The sequence below is a fragment of the Chinchilla lanigera genome, unplaced genomic scaffold (genome assembly GCF_000276665.1).
Source record: "Chinchilla lanigera isolate Chin_1 unplaced genomic scaffold, ChiLan1.0 scaffold00018, whole genome shotgun sequence".
In the NCBI taxonomy this organism is placed as follows: Eukaryota; Metazoa; Chordata; class Mammalia; order Rodentia; family Chinchillidae; genus Chinchilla; species Chinchilla lanigera.
Window position 1 is genome coordinate 11673082 of NW_004955419.1, and position 21540 is coordinate 11694621.

Sequence of the window (21540 nt, forward strand, 5' to 3'; positions counted from 1 at the left end):
TTGCAAATGATAGATTTTCTTTCCTTCTTTGTAAAGGCTGGAAGGCAAGGTATGGTGATACATGCCTGTAATCCCAGCACTCAGAAAGCTGAGGCAGGAGGATTTCCACAAGTTCAAGCCCAGCCTGGACTACACGGGGAGGCCTTATCACCAAAAAAAAAAAAAAAAAAAAAAAAAAAAGGAAGGAAGAAAGAAAGAAAGAGAGGCTTGAATAGTATGATAGTATTGAATTGTGCATGCATACCACATTTTCTTTATCAATCCTTCCACTGATGAGCATGCAGTTTGATTCTGTGTCTTGATTTTGTGAATAGTGCCTTAATGCACTTGGAAATGCATATATTTCTTTGATAAATTGATTTAATCATTTTGATTGATAGTCATATCTACCAATATAAACATTACCCCCTCTTCTATTTCTTTCTCTCTATCTAGATAAATAGATATCCAAGATGAGATTGTTTGATCATGTGGCAGACTTATTTTTATTTTTTTGAGGAACCTCTATTTTACACGCTTTGATGGTTAATTTACATTCCCAGTATTACTCTACAGGCGTTCCCTTTTCTCCACATCTTTGTCAACATTTGCAACCTCTTTACTTTTTGATAACATCCATTTTAATAGCTGTGTAATTATATCCCAGAGTGATTTTAATGTGCATTTCCGTGATAATTGTCGATTCTGAGCATTCTTCCTGTTGGGCATTTCTATGCCTTCCTTAGAAAGATGTTTTTTGTTTTTTTTTTTTTTTTTTTTTTTTTTTTGGTTTTTCTCCGGTACCGGGAACCGAACTCACGACCTTGTGCTTGCCAGGCAGGCGCTTTTGCCGCTGAGCTAAATCCCCAGCCCCCTAGAAAGATGTTTATTTAGGTCTGTAGTCCACTTTTAAATCAGGCTATTTGTTTTCTTATTGTTGAGCTGTTGAGTTTCTTGCCTATGTTGGATATTAATCTTTATCATTTACATGTCTTACACATATTTTTATCCATTCTGAAGGTTGTCTGACAATTATTTCCTTAGTGTAAATGAAATAGTTGAAATGAAATAAATTAGTATTTCATTAGTATAAATTCTATAAGTAAAGCTTAGTATACATGAAATAGTATAAATGAAACATAGTATATATTTTTGTTTTTGTCTTTTTGGTTTTTTGTGTTTTTTTGTACCCGGAATTGAACTCAGGACCTTGCTCAGGCCAGTCAGGCTCTGTGTCACTGAGTTATATCCCCAGCCCTATAGTATATATTTCATAATATTAGTATAAATCAAATAAATTAGTATTAGTATAAATGAAATATAATCATAAATAAAATAAATTAGCATATATTTTGAAACATCTTAAACCAGCAGAGTATGTACTTTGGGGGGAAGAAGGGGAATTCCCTGCTCCGCATGTATCTCTCTTCTATTTAGCTCTTTATTTGTATGTTACAACTATGGTGTTTCCCCTATAGGAGAAGCCATGAGATGTTTGAGCTTGTGTGTCTGATGTTTCACTGAACACTACGTGCTTGAGTTGCGTCCATTTACTTACAAATACAAGTTTTTCTTGGTGGCAGCACCGTGCTCTATTATGTATAATTACCACATTTTCCTTATCCATTCATCTGGTGATGGGCAAATGCGTTGTTTCCAAGATCTAACTATTACATACTTTTTTTCATTTGAAAAATTATTTAATCCATTTTCAACATTTAAAAAACTGGGACACTACCCCTTCACTGAAAAAAAAACTCTTGCCCTGGCCCAGAATTCTGATGTGCTCACAGCTGGCTGAAACAGTCCCTCTACCTGGGACCCATGCTTCCCTGTGGGTCACAGGGCCACTGGGCAGGTTTGAGACCTCGAGCACTGGCCATTGGATGGAGGCTGATTAGATGAGGAGTGTTATCTCCAGCTCCGAACAGCCCCATCATCCTGACTGGGGAGATAAGGGCCTCAAAGAGCAAATATCAGTCTACTTTTATTGAAGGACAACCTGCACTGTGTTTTGACATATCCATGCCCTGTCCACCCTCAGAGCCCAGTGGGCTCAGATGATCATTTCCAGCTGCCGGGCATACTCGATGATCTGTTTGGCCAGTTCTGTGGAAGAGATGGTGGTGTCTTCTGGCTTCTGCTGCTGACTGGTAAAACTGTAATAGTTGTTGGGTCCCGGGACCCACCCTCGCTTCTTGGCATAGTCCATCATCTTTCTGGTTGTGTTGAAGAAGAGAATCCAGGTGGCCTCAGTAAAAAGGATTTTCTCATAGGCCTTCTCAATGCACCCAGCAATCTCGTCCCTGGTAGTGTCCAGCAGGATGTCCATGGAGAAGGTATAGTTCTCGGCCAGGATGTTACCCTTGGCCAGGAACACCTTGTTGTAGCTGCCCTCCATCAGGTACTGTTCGAGGGACACAGGGTGCTTGGTGTGCACATTGGTCCGGATATCCTTGGCAAGCAGGTGCTCCAACTCTGTGTGGATCTCAGCCACGCAGTTCTGGGACAGCAGGAAGAGGAAGTTGAGGCCCAAGAGCTGGTGCATGTAGGCTGACTCAGAGAGCTGCTCCTTGTAGTTAAAGCAGTAACATTTGAGCTGGGCCATGGAACACTCAAAGGAGGGGATGTCCTTGCGAAGGATGCTCCGCTGAGCGCCAATCTCCAGTATGTCGCGGGCCAGGATGAGCTACTGCTTGGTCAACTTGGTCCCTGTGGTTGGCAGGAAATTGAGCTCCAGCAGAACCAGCTCGAGGCGGCCCAGCTTTTCCTTGCATTTGCTAACATTGGGGATTTTACAGTTCCACTCGCCCTTGAGTTGTTCGTACATGCCGGCCTCAGCCTGCAGGACTGCACCAGAGGCTGCCATGGTGCTCGAGATCCCAGTCGCCCCATTCACCGTCGCAGCAGCCATCTTCCCTGATGCAGAAAACCTCCCGGGATCTAACTATTATAAATTGTGCTCTATAAACTTGGGCATCATGTGTCCTTGTCATATGATGATCTAGCTCTTTGGGAAAGATATCTAGGTGGAGGGTAGCTGGGTTAAATGGAATTTCTACTTTAAACTTTTTGAGGAATTTCTGTAAACCAGTACATATGTGTGTTTTTGCTTTTGGTTACACCTCCAAGAAATCATGGCCCAGATTAATGCCAGAGCTTTTCTTATACATTTTTTTTCTAGTAGTTTTACAGTTTCATATCTGTGACCATTAATAATGTTTTGTCTACATCAATGGATTAAGAAATATCTGTTAGATTAGGAAAATAGGCTCCTGGATGTGTCTTGGGTACTATATCTTGTCTTTTTCCCATTCCTTCCTGGCTGTGTTCCCCTCCTTCTTCAAGCCACCACGAACTGAGCAGCTTTGCTCCAACCTGTGTTTCCACCATGATATTTCTGCCTCAGAGATGGTCAGCCATGAACTAAATCCTTTGAATCATGAGACAAATAGAAACTGTCCTCCTTTAAATTGTGTATTACGTCCCAAAGATGGAAAAGTTGATAGTTCAACATAAGACATTTAAGTCTTTAATCCACCTTGAATTAATTTTTATGTGGTGTTTGCATGTGGGTGTCCAATTGTTCTCATAGCACTTGTTGAAGAGACTCTTCTTTCCCCATTGCATGTCCTTGACACTTTTGGTGAAAACCAGTTGATGCTAAATGCATGGATTTATTTCTGGTCCCTCTTTTCTGCTCCATTGATCTTTGTGTCTGTTTTCATGCTGCCACTGTTGTGCTATGATTACTATCTTTGTAGTATATTTTGAAGTCCAATAGTATGATGCTTTCAGCTTTATTTTTTTTGTTCAATATTGCTCTTGATATTGACTTTTAATACACACAAGTACATTTTAGTTTTTTCCCACTTTTGTGAAAAATGCTATTTGTATTTTGATAGAATGATAATAAACCTACTGTAATAAATGTTACTTTATGTAGCATGAATACTTTAACAAGATCAATCCTTCTAGTCTATGAACATTTACTTTTGTCTTCTTCAATGTTTTATTCAATGTTTTAGAGTTTTCATTGTACAGATATTTTACTTGCTTGGTTATCTTTATTCCTAACTATTTTCTTTTGGGGAGGGCAGAGTCATTGTAAGTGGTATAGTTTTCTAAATATCATTTTGTTGGTATATAGTATATGGGAACACTACTAAACTACTGATTCTGTACATTTATTTTATATTTTGTAACTTTACTGAGTTTACTTATTAATTATAACATTATCTTTGTGTGGATTATTAGGAATTTATATATATATATATATGTATATGGTTATGTCATTTACAAAGAAGAAAAATTTAAATTCTTCCTTTCTAATTTGGTAGACTTTTATTTCTTTCTGTTGACTAATTGCTCTGAGTAGGATTTTTAGTACAATGTTAAATAGAATTGTTGAGAATGAGCATTCTTATTTTATTTCTGACCTTAGAGGAAAAGTTTTCAACTTTTCATATCAAATGGGATATTAATGTTGGGTTTGTTATATATGACCATTATTGTGCTAAGGTACACTCCTTCTGTTCGTAACTTGAAAACAATTTTAGCATGAAAGGGTGTTAACTTTTGGGAGATGCTTTTTCTGCTCATACTGATGTGATCTCTCTTTTATAGGAATAACTTAAAAATACTTCTTTGGTGGCAAAGGACTTTAAAGTCCATGTGACTAGTCTTGCTTTCTGAGCCTCAGTTTACAGATTGATAAATGAGAATGTTAAGCTAGAGATTCTGAAGTGTTCCAGTTTCTATCAATGTAGCCATTCTAAGTAAATGTACAATCCTAAATATAAGCACTGGAAATGCAATCTTGGAAGCCACTTCTATGGTTGGCATTCTTTTCCCTTGCAAAGAAGCTATATAGACTATTTGCCCAGAAGTCTAACTTCTTTTCTGTAGTACTAAAGAAAGTCTGTTTGCACACCTGTGTGAGAGTCATGCAGTTGCTTATCTACTTTTTCTCTAGGCAAAATGGCTTTCACTTCCTTTTATTTCATAATTTCCAATTACATTTCCATATTGGGCATGCCTCCTCCGTCCTGACTATCCTCAGGCATGATGAAAATATACATCCTAAAACTCCAGAGGAATCAGAATCTTGCCATGAGAGCCTGACTTTTATGTCTTATGTGTAATTATAAGTCACTAGTATCAACTGAAATTTCATTTAGAAGTTGAGATGAGTTAAACCTTAGGGTTTGTGTCACTTAAAAGAAAAATGAAACGTTATTAGGTTAAGTAGCTATAAGAGATGAAAGGAGATTAAGGATCTTTTTCTTCATGAAGTCTTCTGAGATGAGCTGTAGCACACACATTAGTTTTCTGTTGCTAATGTGAAATATTATTTACCCATTAATACCATTAAAGCAAATATTTGTTATTTTACACTTTTGTAGATCATAAGTCCATAAATAGTAGGTTTGGCAGAATTTTACAAAAGGTACAATGGACTCTGCTTGAAGTCTCTGCACTGAAATCCAAATGCCATAAATACTGTGTTTCATATATGAGGTAAGAGTTTACTTCCATACTCATGTTGGTTGCTGGGAAAATTTCAGTTTCATGTGATTGTAAGACTGAAATTCTTCTTTCCTTACTGCATGACAGCCGGGGAGGGTGCTGAGAAATGAGATTGGTTATTGTGATAATGCATTTTGATTGTCAACTTGATTAGATTGTGAAATGCCTAGGAAATCAAAGACAGAAATTTTTGGATGTGTCTATGAGTGTGTTTCCATAGATGATTGGTATCTGGGATGGAACATTTGAGAGTGTGATGTCCTGCCCTAAATGTGGGTTGCACCATCATAGGCTAGGGGCCTGGATATAAACAAAAAAAGAAGGAGAAAGGCCACAAGCACATACTCTTGCTCTTTCTATCTCTGAGCTCCCATGAGGTGAGCAGCTTCACTGTAACATATCCTTATACCATGATGTTTGTGCTACCAACAGGCTTCAAAAAAATGGAGCCAACTGCTCATGTACTGATATCTCTGAAATTGTGAGCCAAAACAAATCTTTCATGCTTTAAATTGTTTTTCTCAGGAATTGTGTCACAGACACAGAAAGTTGAAAAACAGACACAGTGACAGATAATAGCCTGATAATGTTTGAGTTTTATCATAAGTTCAGTTGAAAATGATTATAGTGCTTCATGCAAGAAAGAGGTATGATCTAATTGATGAATATACACATCACTCTGGAATCTATAGGGGGAATTAATTGTAGTATTACAAGAATGCATACAAGAAACAAATACAGACATTCCTCATTTAATGACTGAATTAAGATCCTGCTATTAGGTCTTTAAATTAATTGATGACTAAATAAGGAACTGTCCATAGTATGTACATTACAACATTCAGTACAAAACAATGGTCAAAGGAAAATTCAATTTGCATTTATTTGCATAGCACTTACATGCAGTACAGTAAACAGAATAAAATATCACAGTACAGTACAATCAGCAAATTTAGAGTACTATATAAGCAAGGTGTACTCTACAAAAAAAAAGACACTGAGATTCTATAAACAAGATGTATAGCACTGTACTGAAAACAAGATGGGTCATACGTCCACACAGCTGGGTATAAATCCAAACAGCGTGCCTCAGTTGTAAGTCTGAGCAGCCATTAAATGCTAAGTCATTAAATGAGGACTATCTGCAGGAAGTTATCCCAGCAGTCCAGTCAAATTTCATGGTATGAAAGCAGAAGCATAATGACAGAATCTATGATCTTAACTCTCATGCAGTAGAGCTTCATGCTTTGAGGCTCACTTTGAGAACCTTTGGATTGACTCACAGTTTTAAAAAATTAATGAATTAAATTTTAAATAAATACATGTTTGCCATACATAATGATCACATTCATCATAGGAAATTTGTTCCTGTATATAAAAATCTTAATTTTCTGCATTCCTCTTCCTTTATCCCTTCTCCAAACTTATAAGAACTGTTTCAATTTTTCCCTTTATTTTCTTTTTTTGTTTTAATCCTTTCTCCTTTCTCTCTTCTTTCCTTGTCTTCCCTTCCATTTGAATAAATTCTTCCTACTTCCCAGTATCTATTCTCCATTTTGCTTCTTATTTACATTTGGGTTTCTCACACAAGAAAAACAATGTGACATTTAAACTTGTTCATCTATTTTATTTCACTCAAGATTATGTCTCAAGGTGCATTAAATTATCTAAAAATGTCTTAATTTTATTCTGCTTTATGGCAGAGTAGTACTTCATTGTGTATAAATATCACATTTTCTTTATCCATTCATCTGTTGATGGGCATATGGGCTGTTTAAAAGATTTAGCTATTATTATAAGAGGCTGGGGATTTAGCTCAGCTGCAAAGCACCTGCCTGGCAAGCAGAAGGTCATGAGTTTGATTCCCGGTACTGGTGAAAAAACAAAACAAACAAACAAACAAACAAAAAAAGATTTAGCTATTATAAATTGTGCTGCTGTAAGTTTGAGTATTCATGTGTCAATGAGGAATGATGAATTTAACTCTTTCAGGAAAATACCTAGAAGGGGAATAGGTAGGTCAAACAGAATCTTTAGTTTTAATTTTTGAGGACTTTCATACTGATTTCCATAGTCATTGTACCAATTTATACTCCCACCAACAATACAAAAAGATTTTTTTCCCATATCCTTGCTAGTGTTTATTATTGGTGGATTTCTTGATGATAGCCATTCTTTCTGGAGTGAGATAGAATATCAGGGTTGTTTTCTTTTTTGCATTTCTTGGATAACCAGTGATGTTGAACATTTTTTCATATTTTTATTTGTTTGTAATTATTCATCTGAGAAATATCTATTCATTTCAGGTGTCCATTTTGGGATTGAGTCTCTAAATCTGGGTAGTCTAATTTTTTGATTAATTTATACAGTCTAGATATATGTCCTCTTGCTGAGGAGTAGTGGCCTGTTTCTTTATTCTGTTAATGGTTTCTCTTTTTTTTTTTTCTTCTCTTCTTGAGACAGGGTCTCAGTATGCAGTTCAGGCTGGACTTAAGCTCACTTTGTAGCCCAGAGTGATCTCAAACTGGCAATGATCCTCCTGCCTCAGCCTCTCAAGGGCTGGGATTACAGGCGTGCACCACCATGCACAGCCCTTACTCTGTTAATGGTATTTTTTGCTTTGGAAAAGCTTTTTAATTTCTTGTGACCCCATTTATTGTCTTTATAAAATTTCTATGCAATCAGGGTTTTGTTTTAAAAGTCTTTGGCTACACCTGTGTCTTCAAGAGTTTTACATATTCTGTCTTCTGGGTCCTGTTTTAATATTTAGATCTCTGATAAATTTCAACCTTTCAGCTCACAGTTTTTCAACCTGCAGCCCTACAGAACATTAAATACAGCTATGCATGCAATGACAGTAAGGCAAAAATGCAAGTTGGAGTAATTGGTACAAGTTCCAAAGCAAGTTGGGGATGGCTGTGACAAGACTCGGCCCCTCATAACATTTGCTTCTTTTACTGTACCTATGATTTCAGAGTTGGTCCTTGTCAAATATTTCACAGCAAAGCACTGCTCAGAAAACAGTCATTTTGCTAATAGAAGAAGGACGGTGTACAACTACTGATGCTTAAATTTGTAACAGGTAAGATAAGAGCATGAATCAAAGGGAAAGGCTCTGTCTGCAGATATCTATAAGATGAGACTAAAGAGAAAGGATTCCTTACAAACATACCAGTGAATGCAAATCTTATTCAGTCAGAAGCCTCGAGGATGGCCTGCCAAGATGGTCAAATGATGGACTGCTGGAAAGACAAATTTTGTCATGTGTCCTTGACAATATTATTTTATTAATTTAGACTTTATTTTACTGAGGCATCTCCAGATTGATTTCCAAGGTGGTTGTATCAGTCTATACTCCCAGCAACAGTGGAAAAGGGTTCCTTTTTCCTCTGCAGTAAACTAGGATTAGAGGTCCCATTCAACTGAGCTATTTCCCAAGGTATTTTCCCAGAAGAAAAAACATACCACAGCGAAATATGTGCACTCATGTTTATAGCAGCATAATTTGCAATAGCTAAATCATGGAAACCAAATGCCCATCAGTTGACGAATGGATAAAACTGTGGTATTTTTACATAATGGAATATTTCTCAGGTATAAAGATAAACATCCAATAAAGTGATATAAGTCAGTAGTACAACTATCTTAGTATCCTGTATATACATATATACGTAGTTTTCCCCTTCTTTCTTTTCTCTTTTCCCTCATCCAAGTTGCTCTTCACTTTTGATCAGTTTTCTTTCATTTCACAATGTGTATCATAACTTCTAATTTTTATTCATTCTTTCAGGTTCTTACACTAATGAGACAATACTTTGCTTACACATGCAGGCCTGATTTATTTCACTTACGAGTATGGTCTCTAGTTGTGACCATTTACCTATAAAAGCCTCGAGTTCATCTTTCTTTATAGCTGAATAATATTCCATTGTATAAAAATGCCACAATTTTTTTATTCAATCCTCAGTAGATGGACATTTGGGTTGCTTCCACGATTTAGCTATTACAAATTGCACTGCTATAGACATGGGTGCACATATATCACTGTGATATGATGTTTTCAGATCTTCTGGGAAAATACCCAGAAAGAGAATAGCTGGGTTGAATGGGACCTCTAGACCTAATTTGCTGAGGAATCTCTAAACTGATTTCCACAGTGGTTTCACCAGTCTGCATTCCCACCAGCAGTGTTGAAGAGTTCCTATTTCTCCACAACCTCGCCAGCATTTGTTATTGTTTGATTTCTTAATGCTAGAAAGGAACAGTTAATGATTAATTATTTGATCAATCTTGCATGCCTATATTTGTTTTCCTGAGTAACCACTTTGAAGCTATCAATACATAATATAGCAATCATTGTTAATTTCCTGTCACCTTGTCTGTAATTTAGTATTGCTTGTACAGTTCTTGTGCTATTTTGTAAATAGATGTCTGTTAACATGTTTTCATTCTTTTATTTTTAAAATAAAATAATATAAAACTAAAAAGAAAAATAAATGAGACTTTTATAGATAAATAGATGCAACTAGAGAACATACTCATGAGTCAAATAACTCATATGTGTAAACATCGGATTGTCTCTTTAGTGTAAGAGCCTGAAAGAGTAAATAAAATCTAAAAGGTACAATAGATGTTGTGAAAGGGAAGGAAACTCCTCAAAGGAAAGAGCAACTGGGATAAGGGAAAAGAGAAAAGAAAGAAAGAAGAGAAAATTATGTATATGTATATGTATTTATATATATATATATGTATACACACACAAGATAGCTAAGATAATTGTACTACTAATTGCTATTGGTTTATTGAAAGGAACAGCTAATGTTTAATTGCTTGATCAGTCTTACATGTCTATATCTCATTTTCTGAGTAATCAGTTTGAAGAAAACCATATGTAATACAACCATTGTTAATTTCGTATCACCTTGTTTGAAATTCTGTATCGTTTTTATTGTTTTTGTGCTGTTCTGTTTATGTCTTTGAGTTTGTTGATTCGTTTTTGTGATGCTTATAGATGGCAGTGGCCAAAATAAATACTATCACGTGCCCTTTGTGGTGGTAGCAATGTATCAATGCACAACACAATCTTCTCTGTCCTGACTTCTCACTGTCTCCTTTACTTATTAGTAGAGATTTAATCTTAAAATGTCTGTGTGATTCCTACACATCACAAATAATTATGCTTGTGTGTATTTGTGTGCATGATATACTAGTGCCTAGCAATTGCATTTGCATATTTTCTTTTTTTCTGAGGTGAGATCCTTCATCTAAAGGGGATTTAGCCTTTTCTAGTGCCTAATGAAGCAGTAGATTTGGTAGACAAAGAGGAAAGTAGTTGCATGAATTAACTTACATGAGACTTATGTTTATTGTTTTCCTCTTATTTCAAGAGGAACGAACAGGTTGGTGCATCAATAAATGCAGAAAGAGGGGGATGAAGAAAGCTAGGGGACTTAAGAGAAGAAATGTCAAATGGGTAACAGGTTATCGTCATTTGGTTCATGACTGCAGCATATGTCTTGTGTGAGATAAATGCCTCTACTTCGTGCATTTCATTCATTACCAATCTGATCTAAGCATGTTCTTGCAAGCACTTTTGCAAGCCTCTGCCTGCATGAAGTTTGTTATTATCCCGTTGGACAAAGTCAGCCACATGGCCTAGGCTGAGTCAGTGGCTTTTCTATCCATGGATAGGGCTTCAGAAGTGAGTATATAGTTTTGGAAACAATCTATTTCATATGAGCAAATTCTCTTTCATCCAAGCTCATAAAGGGTAACACATATTTGTGGATTAGAGCACTGTCCCCATTTCTGCCTGGAATAGAGTTTGTCTCTGGTGCTATGTGTACTGTAGAAATAGTAGCAGGTTTTGGGAACTCAGATTTTGACTTACTAATGAGGTGGTGAAGGGACATAAGATGAGGAAGTTACTCTCTGAGCAGACCCTCTTCAATGATCTGCCTTGGGCAAAAAGATAGCAGAAGTGATAAATAAACTTTTGGATAATTAAATGTACTTCAGTGACCCTGGGTGAATCATATTTGCCAGGAGCATGGCATTTTCTTTAGGGTCCTGAGTACCATGTTAATGGTGACAACTACCCTTAAGTAACTTTGTGTAGCAGGAACACAAGCACAAAATGAATTTGCAAAGAGAGACAAGTTAAATACTACTAAATATATGCTGATAGTAAAAATAATTGAAAAGTGATTTTAACTGGGTAAGACTGAGGTTCTATAACCACGTAGGCAGGAGTGGTGGAAAAAGCAAAATTTGTGAGTTCCTTCTCTGGTGGCCTTCCACTGATATGACTTGGGGACATGCCAGTTATATTTGTGTATTTATTTATAAAGGCCCATGCCTTGCAAAATATGCTTCAACTTAGACTTCCTATGCATCATGATAATTGTTTTTTGCCATTAATTTCAAAGGTTTTAGCATCATCAAGTTGAAATGAATAACACTTGATTTTCATTCACATAGTTTTCAAAAAAACAGCATAGAGTAATTGAAAAATATGCTGTATTGGTATCAGGCTGACCAGAATCAGAATCTTCATTTTGCCTCTTGTTAGGAGTTTAACCTCAGCAAATTGCCTGATCATTCAATATCTCTTTTCCTTGCCTGCACAATGGAGCTAACAGCTGACACATTATTGATGTCCTGATAAAGGTAAATGTTTTGTCTTTTTTTTGTATCAAACATGTATTTGAATTTATTGTATATAATCTAAAAAAATTTGGTCATAATTTACCAGATATCTGGTAAAATGATTTAATTAATAAAAGAAAATTCAATTTCAAGAGACTAAGTGTATATCACTAGGAAAAGTGAAAGCACGTCGAAACATAAGAACAAGTCCAGTTTCTATGCGTTAAGTGAACTGTAGTTTAATCTTTACTTGCTTACATCATCAAATATTTATTGCATGTCAACTAGAGGCCAGGCATTGTTTTGCATTTATAGATTAAATAAATGGTCAAGCGTCTAGCACCTCACTTAGTTACTTAATGGGTAAATAAATAAGAAGTGACGTAGTTTTCTCCTCCTACATAGGCACAGGTTTCTTGAGGTCAAAACCAGTGCTGTGAACGTCACTGTAGGTCTAGCATCTCCAGCATCAGCAGAGGGCTTGGTGAGTCAATGTCTTTTGAAATAAATTGTATTATATTTTAGATGTCTGGTTTTTCTTATGCTAAGTAACATGGAGTCTCACACAGAACAGCTGTTCAGTGTATTTTAGAAGGAAAAAACGTCTGGACAATCAAGGCAGAGAATGTAAAAAGGAAAGGAGGGAGTAGGGGAGAGATGAAGGAAGACCAGGAAAAAGTTAGAAAACAAAAGACTTCACTTTCAGCCTTTTCCACCAGAATTCTTGAATATTTGCTTTTGGGAAATGTTGCTGCCCACTTCAAATTGGGATACCTCTGTTGGAGTTAACGGATAGGCAACAAAACACAGTTAAGGGCCTAGGCAACCTGGAGCAAGGTAGAGGTAAGGACAGAGGGAGGTCCCTAATTCCCCAGCTCCCTTTTCCTTGGAAGAAGGTTGCCTTTTTCTTTTCCTGTTTTTCAACCCTCTGCCTCACGGCCAGCCCCCTCCTCCACTGTTCATGCGTGCTCATCTCAGATACCATGATTTTCCCCAGTCCTTTCTGTCAACACCAAGCCCAGGGGTAATTTATCATCCCCTGGCTCAACCCCACTGGGGACCTCCGTTCTTCCACTCTCTTCACCCCCTGCTGTACCCTAACCTCTCACCACCCAAGCATTGTTCCCCCTCCGCCTTTACCCCAACCCCGAAGTTGTCAGAATGTGTGGAAATTAATTGATTCAGCAGGGGGATTGCAGTAAATCAAAACATTCCAGTCTACTGCCATAGCTTTCAAGGAGAACAGGGAGTCTTTAAAAGAATAAGGAGGCACTAGAATTGGGTGTGGGGAATGTTAGGGAAAGCAAATCAGAAGGGGAGGAAGAGATTTAAAAATTTGGACTTAGGGTTTAAGTATTAAAATTTAGCCCACATGCTTCTTGGGTCAAAATCATTGCATGAAATAAGTATTTTAAACTTTAAATGAAACTATTACACTATGTTCTGGGGTTGGAAAGATGCCTTCGCCTTCCCTGTACTCTTCATTTCGCTTTTTCCCCTAATTCTATAGATTCACTCAAGGCTCTCATTAAGTTTGCTGAATTCTATCTCTGTTGTTGCTTTCCTGTGTGTCACAGACTGGTTGGAGGGGCAAAGCTTGCAGCAAGCCAGTGGAACAGAAGGAAATCCTTTCCTTGCTGGGTTCCTAGACCACTGGAGCTCCAGTGCTTACAGTGCTTTTTGCCTGATTTTGTAAGAGCACTGGGAAACCTCCAAAGGTCCCAGGGCTGCCTTGAAAGAGCAAAGAAAGGAAAATCTGTCCTCGATTGAAGAGTGAAAATTACAGGGAGGTAGATTACAGTTCAGTAGGAGGGAAACGTAGAAGCATTCACAGGCATTAGAAATATCTTAAAATAAAACAGACTGTCTCAGGAGGTAGAGGCATTCTGTAAGTGGGTATGTTTATGCAAACCTATTGAGATGTTGAGGGACATTGTAAATTGAATGAGGAATTGCTCTAAGTCTATTGTTTACAGTTTTATGGATACAGCAAATGTATTGCTTGTTTGTGTTTCACCAAACTGCACTGGATGTATTTGGGGGCAAATTATCTAAGTTTTTCACTGGTTTGATTAACATAAAAAGTAGGAACATGACGATATAGTATTAATAACGTCCTGGTTGACATAAGTGTGACTCATTACAACATTTAAGAAAAATGCTTGCCTTGGAGATGCTGGATGATTCTGAATTAATATAGATTATCAGGGAAATTGTGAGCAGAGTTCTGTCCCCAAAGCAATGAACTTGGCAATCCCAGTTAGCCCACTTGAAATGTTTTACTATTTGGTATACAGCCAATTTATTTTTCATGTTGCTCAAATTAAATGTGTGGAGTTTCTAAAACCTTAGCGGCTCATGGAAAATAGTCTTAGGGCAGCTGCTGTAGATATGTGTGAGCTACTACTGACCTCTCAATGTGTACACTTTTGAGAATTTTGAATATACTAAAATTTGAGGAATTTATTGTGGGATAGACTGAATGCATCCTGTATTGCCTTATGAGTATGACTTATGATTATTAGTAAATTACTGTCCCTGTACCATTTGTAAACTAGCTAGCACCATTTGTAAACTGAGGCTGAAAAGCAATATAGACTAATGAACTTTTATTTTCCTGAAGAATTCTGGGAGTTAGAATCAGACAGGCACTAAACATTACCCTACAGGCTCCAAGGTCTACCTCGTACTCATCAGCATGCCTGCTATGAAAACAAAGGCAAATGCCAGAAATAGTAGGCTTTGGAAACAATACAGAGAGATTGAAACACTTGTGCACTAGTGGAGGTAACATTAAAATGCTGCAGTCACTCTGGAAAGAGCTATATTAGTTCTTCAAACAAAGAAAATAAGAATCATCAAATTATCTAGCAAGTCTGACTCTAGATATACAGCCCCTAAAAATTTAAAGAAAAGACTGGAAAAGACCATTGTATATTCATATGCATAACCTCATTATTTAAGAGGGACAAAAGATGAAAAGAAAGGAAAATGAAAATGTGATGTAGACTATAGTGGAATGTTATTAAGCCTTTAAAAAGAAGGGAATTTCTACACAGTCTCCAACATGTATGAATCTTGAGGACATCATGCTAAGTGAAAGAAACCAGTCACGAAAGGACAATCACTGTATAACACCACTTACACAGCATAACCGGACAAGTGAAATGCAGATATAGAATGTGGAATGGTGTTTGCCAAGGAAGGAAATGGGCAGTTAATGTTTAATGGATATGGAGTTTCAGTTCTCTAAGATGGAAAACTCCTGGAAAGTGATTGTGAATCTTGGACGGCAGTAGGCAGCCAGTGTAGGAAAATGCATTCCTTTACACATCCCAGTCTGAAAGCATGCATGTTCCCATCTTGGATCTGACAGGTTAAGCTGTTTAAACGTGAAAGAACAAGGAACCAGGGTTCTCCTTTGGGGTAGAGGTATATAGGTTATTATGTCAGTTGGAGTGGAGGACTCTAGAAGCTTTTGTACCCACTGCTTAGCAACATTCTCTTGTTAAAATGAATTCTGGTATTGCAGATATAATTCCCACCTTCTAGTAGTCCTCTGAGGATTAAATGAAATTAGATATGTAAAACATTTTGCTCCGAAACTGGCCAGGGATTGCATGTTTCCTTCCCCTCTCCTTGACAGAGCGTAAACATTTAACATGATTTCAGACCCTTATTTCTGAATGCACTTTGCTTGTTCTCCCCTTGTATCCTTCTGTCGTCCCTCTGCCCCATGCACATACACCTCATGCATTTTTCCAGGAAAACAAAGAAGGTGAGCTTTCACAGAAGCTTGTTCCCTAATTCCATGCTATCCCGAAGAAGTTTCAGGATGATGAATGTTGTAAATTTGGTTTCAGTTCATTAATATCATCTATCATACAGGTTTTTGGCCTTTGCTCCCCAATTTTTTTGCCAGTGAAATTTTAGGTGGAATCTCAGTATAAGAATTAAAAATAAAACTTTCTTTCTGTGTCTTAATATATTCTTCATTGCCAAGAATGTCTTTCTGTTTGGAATCCAGTAGTCTTCCTCATCCACCAGAGACACATTTAACTGTAAATAGTACAAAGACCTTGGTATGCTATGTTTTTCCAGTAATAATGCTTACAATTCATTGCAATTTCTGAAATAGACACAGTAAAAGATTAGTAATAATAACTAATAATAAATGGAATAATTATAACAAGGTACTGTCATAAAATTTATATAAGTGGGGTCATCATTTCTCTCTCAACAGGGTGTTACCTGAACACAAGCACTGTGATGCTACAACAGTTGTTCTCATATTTGAGACATCTATTAAATAATTAACGAGGAAGGGCAATATACATTATGGATACACTGGGCAAAGGACAAAGGGATAACTGAGGTCCCAGGTGGGACAGAACAGGATGTCATAATGTTTCGTCATGCTACTCAGAATGGGATGCAATTTAAAGCTTCTCAATGATCTATTTCTGGAAATTCCCACCTAATACTTTTGGATCACAGCTGAGCATGGGTACCTGAAACGCTGAAAGCAAAATACAAAGGGTAGATTATTTCACTGTAATTTGTGCTCTTATCTCATTCATTGGTTCCTTATCTGACTCCTCCTACTTCCAGTGTCATCTTTACAATACGAAAATATTATGCACATAAGAGACATTCTACTAACATTTATCAAAGGAAAATATCCACTACCGGCAGTGTTCTCACCACTAGGTAACTATTACAGAATTTTAATTAACAGTATCACTTTATTGTTGTTGCTAATTCTATCTCCATAATAACAAAGGCAGAGGGGAACTGCTGCTACCACAATGACACTCAAATTTATGTTTTAATGGGAGCATAGAAGCAATGATAATGATAATGAGTAGGATAGTCAAGTTTCTTTTGTTCTTGTATTTTGGGAGTTGTAAAATTGTACAAAATTGTAACATATATTAATTGTTTCCATCATTAATATCTTACTTAACAAGAGTATATTTGTCAATATTAGGAAATAACATGATACCCTTCAACTAACTTCATTCATATTTCTCCTGTCTTTAAAAAGTACACAGGTCTATGAAATTTTAACAGTGAGGACACTGAACTGTCTCATCCCTAACAACAACGCTACCCACACTGGCCTGCCCTCCACCATTGTACACTTTCCACTGTTAGAATGCTACATGCACAGAACCCTACACTATATAATTCTTAAGATTAAAATTTAAACTCAGCCTAACGCTTTTGAGATTCATCTAAGTTGTTAGTTGCACCAATAATTTATTCTTTCATCATTGAGTCATATTGTATTATATGGATACACTATCATTTATCCAATCTGCTATAGGACATTCAGTTTATTCCAACTTCTTCCTCTAGAAGTGGGGGTTGAACTCAGGGCCTTCACATTGAGCTATGCCCCAACCTTTTTTGATTTCTTGTTTTCAGACAAGGTCTTGGTAGGTTGCTAAGTTGTTCAGGCTGGGCTTGAGCTTTCAATCTTCTCGATTCAGGCTCTGAGAGAGCAGGAATTACAGGTATTCCCCACAGTGCCAGCTCTTTTTCCAATATTTTGAAATTGAAAATAAAGGTGTATCTTAGTAAGTTCAGGTTGCTATGAGTAAGTACCACAGGAAGGTGACTGAAAAAGAAAACTATTTTGCACCATTTTGGCGGGTGAAAGTTCAAGATCAAGGTGCCAGCAGGGTTGAGTGTTGGTTAGGGCTGTCTTTCAGGTTACAGACTTTGGGCTTCTTCTCTGTGTTGCTTCACAGAACAAAAGGACAGTGAGCTGGCCTCCAGTTCCACAGAAGCACACTGATTCTATCTGTGAGAGCTCTATTCTCACAACTCGATTATCTCCCGCAAGTACCCACCTCCTAATATCATAGCATTTGGGATTGAGATTTTAACATGAGTTCTGGGAGGACACACTCAGTAAGTAACAAGAGGATCTAAACATTCAATTATGGATTTTTTGTCGTATTGTGAAACTTCTATGGGACAAATACTCAGTAGTACCATTCTTGATTCACACGGCAAGTATAGATTTAACTTTATGGGAAAGTAACTTGTTTTCCAGATGGACTATACCATTTTACATTCCCCACAGCAATGTTTTAGATGTCTACTTGCTTTGAATCAGCACATGGCCATTCCAAAATTCTTATTTTAGTCGTTATATTAAGTGAGCCCAGGCACCTCACTGTGGCTTTAATTTGCATTTCCCTGATGATGGTGGGTGATGTAGAATATTTCTAATGTGCTTATTTTCCTACTATATATCCTGTAAGGTAACATGACCATAAACATCTTTTGATTTTTTCAAATTGTTCAGCTTAGAAAATTATTTGTATATTCTAGGAAAAATACTTTGTTAGATATATGATTTGAAAATTTTTTGTCCAAAGCTATAGCTTGTCTTTTTAGTCTAACTGTGTCTTTAATAGAGAAAATATCTTTAATTCTTAAGTTTAACTTTTAAAAATTATTATGCTTTTGGTGTCACATTACAAATTTTTTACTCACTCTTAGATAATAATCAGATAATCTTAGATGTTCTCTTATACAGTCTCAAAAGTTTTATAATTACAAATTTTCTTTTATATCTCTTATTGATGTTAATTTTTGTATAAAGTGTAAAAATCTCAAGGGACTTATTTTTGTATCTCTCAAGGGGCATTTTTTTTTTTTTTATATTTGTAATGGTGCTAAAGCAATTTGTTGAAAACACTCTTTTTTTATTTTTGTTTTTTTTTCGGTACCGGGAATTGAACTCACGACCTGTGCTTGCCAGGCAGGTGCTGTGCCGCTGAGCTAAATCCCCAGTTCAAAACACTCTTTTCTTTATTAAATAGCTTTATATTTTTCAAACTTGGTTGGACATATTTTTCTGGGCTCAACTCTGAGTTTTGTATTCTATAACATTGATCTATTTGAATATCCCCAAATCAGCACTGTGTCATATAAATTATTTTAACTATCTAGCAAATTTTAAAATTAGGTATTGTAATGTCTTTAAATTTGTTACTCTGTTTTCAGTTTTTTAAAGCTATTATAGTTCCTTGGATTACCACATGCATTTTAGAATCAACTCTCTATATAAAAATTCCTGCTGGCAATAAGCTAATTTTAAAAAGAATTTATATTTTTGCTTTGTTAAATTTTCCAATCTATGGAAATAACATTTCTCCTTTACAGTATTTAGGGCCTCAGATATAGCTCAGCAGCACAGTGCCTGCTTGGCAAGTGCAAGATTCTGTGTTCAATTCCCAGTACCTCTGCCTCCAACAAAGTATTTAAAAATTATTTGACACGTTTTATATTTTTATCAGCTCCCAATAGACATCATCTGTTTATCTTGCTAGATTTATACCTAAGCCTTTTAGCTAAGACTTACAAATAAAATTTTATGTTTTTAAAGAATTATTGTATAGTACTTTATTTTGGCCTTGGGTTTCTAATTATTTGTTGCTCATTTTTCTTTTGTACTAAATTTGAATGCAGCTTGCTAAAATCACCTTACATTTCCAGGATTTTTTTTTGGTAAGTCATTGGACTTTACATAGAAAATTATTTTTTTCTTAATGTCCTTGGTTAATAAATTATTTGGGGAAGAGAAGATTAAATAGGACCTAATGCCACTCCAAAGGGTACATATATCCTTTAAGGAGTGAGGTAGAAAGATTCAGATTTTGGGTTCAAGGGGCACAAAAAAAGCTACTCGTTGAAATTAGAAAAAAACCACTAGAATACTTTTCATTCAGAATAAATGATAAAAGACTAATACCATTACAGACACCTGATTTTATTATTATTATTATTTTTTTTTGGTTTTTCTCTGGTACCGGGAACCAAACTCACGACCTTGCGCATGCCAGGCAGGCACTTTTGCTGCTGAGCTAAATCCCCAGCCCCCAGACACCTGATTTTAAATTAATTAATATGATAAAATGCAAGGAAAGGATTTTTCTTTCTAGCATAAGTGACCCATTATACTCACTATGCTGGCTTCCAGATTGGATCACAAGGGGAGCTGTTACCACACTGTAATTAAATACCACAAACTCAAATCATCAAGGCTGACTGTTCTCAAACAACACATTATATTGCACTGTATTGTTGTCAACTCCAGACTGCAACCTTACATATAAGAATATGTTTAAGTGTATTACAGAAATCTGGTACATGGGCTACATTTCTCAGAAGACCCATTTCACCACTGAGTAACCTTGAGTTATTTGATATCTGAATCTTAGTTTTCTTAATTGGATAATAAAAATGGGTCTACATATTACACTATTATATGTATATTTCACAGACCTTTATTAAGCAATTTGGTAGGTGTTACCATGGAAATTTTACAAATGATGACCGTGCTACCATTAATAGTCCAAGTGGAGACTTTGATCAAAGGGCTATTGGACTTAGCTACTTATAGTTTTATTATTTTTCCATATTGCGAATATGAGGAGAACAAAAGGAAGCATTGAGTGAATAATGTGTGCTACAAACAACATATAAAGAAGATGCTTATATCTTCTTGAAGACAAGGATCAAAGAGGTGACTGGGTTCATTTATAGTTGCAGTCAGTAAATTATAGACATGATGCCCAAGGTCAGGTTCCCCTAATTCCAAAGACATGCTCTATCCATGGTTCATTCTGCCTCTCAAAAAAGAAACAATACTCATCCTGAGTTTGAGTCTGAGGAGTGACTTCCTAATATTTGAAAGTAACTTATATGGTGGGTAAACCCTGTAGCATTATTACAACTGACAAAACCAATGAATCATTAACGTCTCTAACCCGTGGTGTAACTTTTCCTGCCATGGTTGCCTTGTCTGCTTTCCATCTGAGTTTTGGATTAAATATTCATTCACATTAAAATATTAATGCAACCCCACTGTTTCTGTAACAAATATTAATTTCTTATGGCATTTCCAGGCAGTGCATAAGTTACACATTTCACATCCCACAGGAAACTGCTCATCCTCCGGCCACTTTTGTTCACAGATCTATTGACTCTTTTTGGATATGGAAATTTGGAAATAAGCCGGAGGAGAGATGCAGTTGATTGACTGTAAACCAAGCTCAGTCTGGTCATTGTTTTCCTACCTTTTGAGATTTTTGTTGTTTTGCTTTCAGGGAACATTCTTACTAGCAACTCAGGGAGCCTATTGGTTAAAGCAAGGAAAACTATTTGATTAGAACCAATTGTATAAATTAAACTTATAGAAATCACTAAATACCAAGATTTCAGAGTGAATCACTTCACCCTCTTTCAATATCTAAACCTCAATCATTTTTCTTCTCTTCAGACATCTTTCCTTTTCTCCCCTTCCTTGCCTCCTCCCTCCCTCCCTTTTTTTCCTTCCTTCCTTCCTCCCTCCCCCCCCTTCCC

The 21540-nt window shown here is 36.5% G+C and overlaps 1 pseudogene; it reads right to left on the minus strand.

Moving 5' to 3' along the window:
• Window positions 1-2035: 2035 nt before the first annotated feature.
• The window catches only part of LOC102005595, a 123790-nt pseudogene continuing 104285 nt past the window's right edge, over window positions 2036-21540 (minus strand).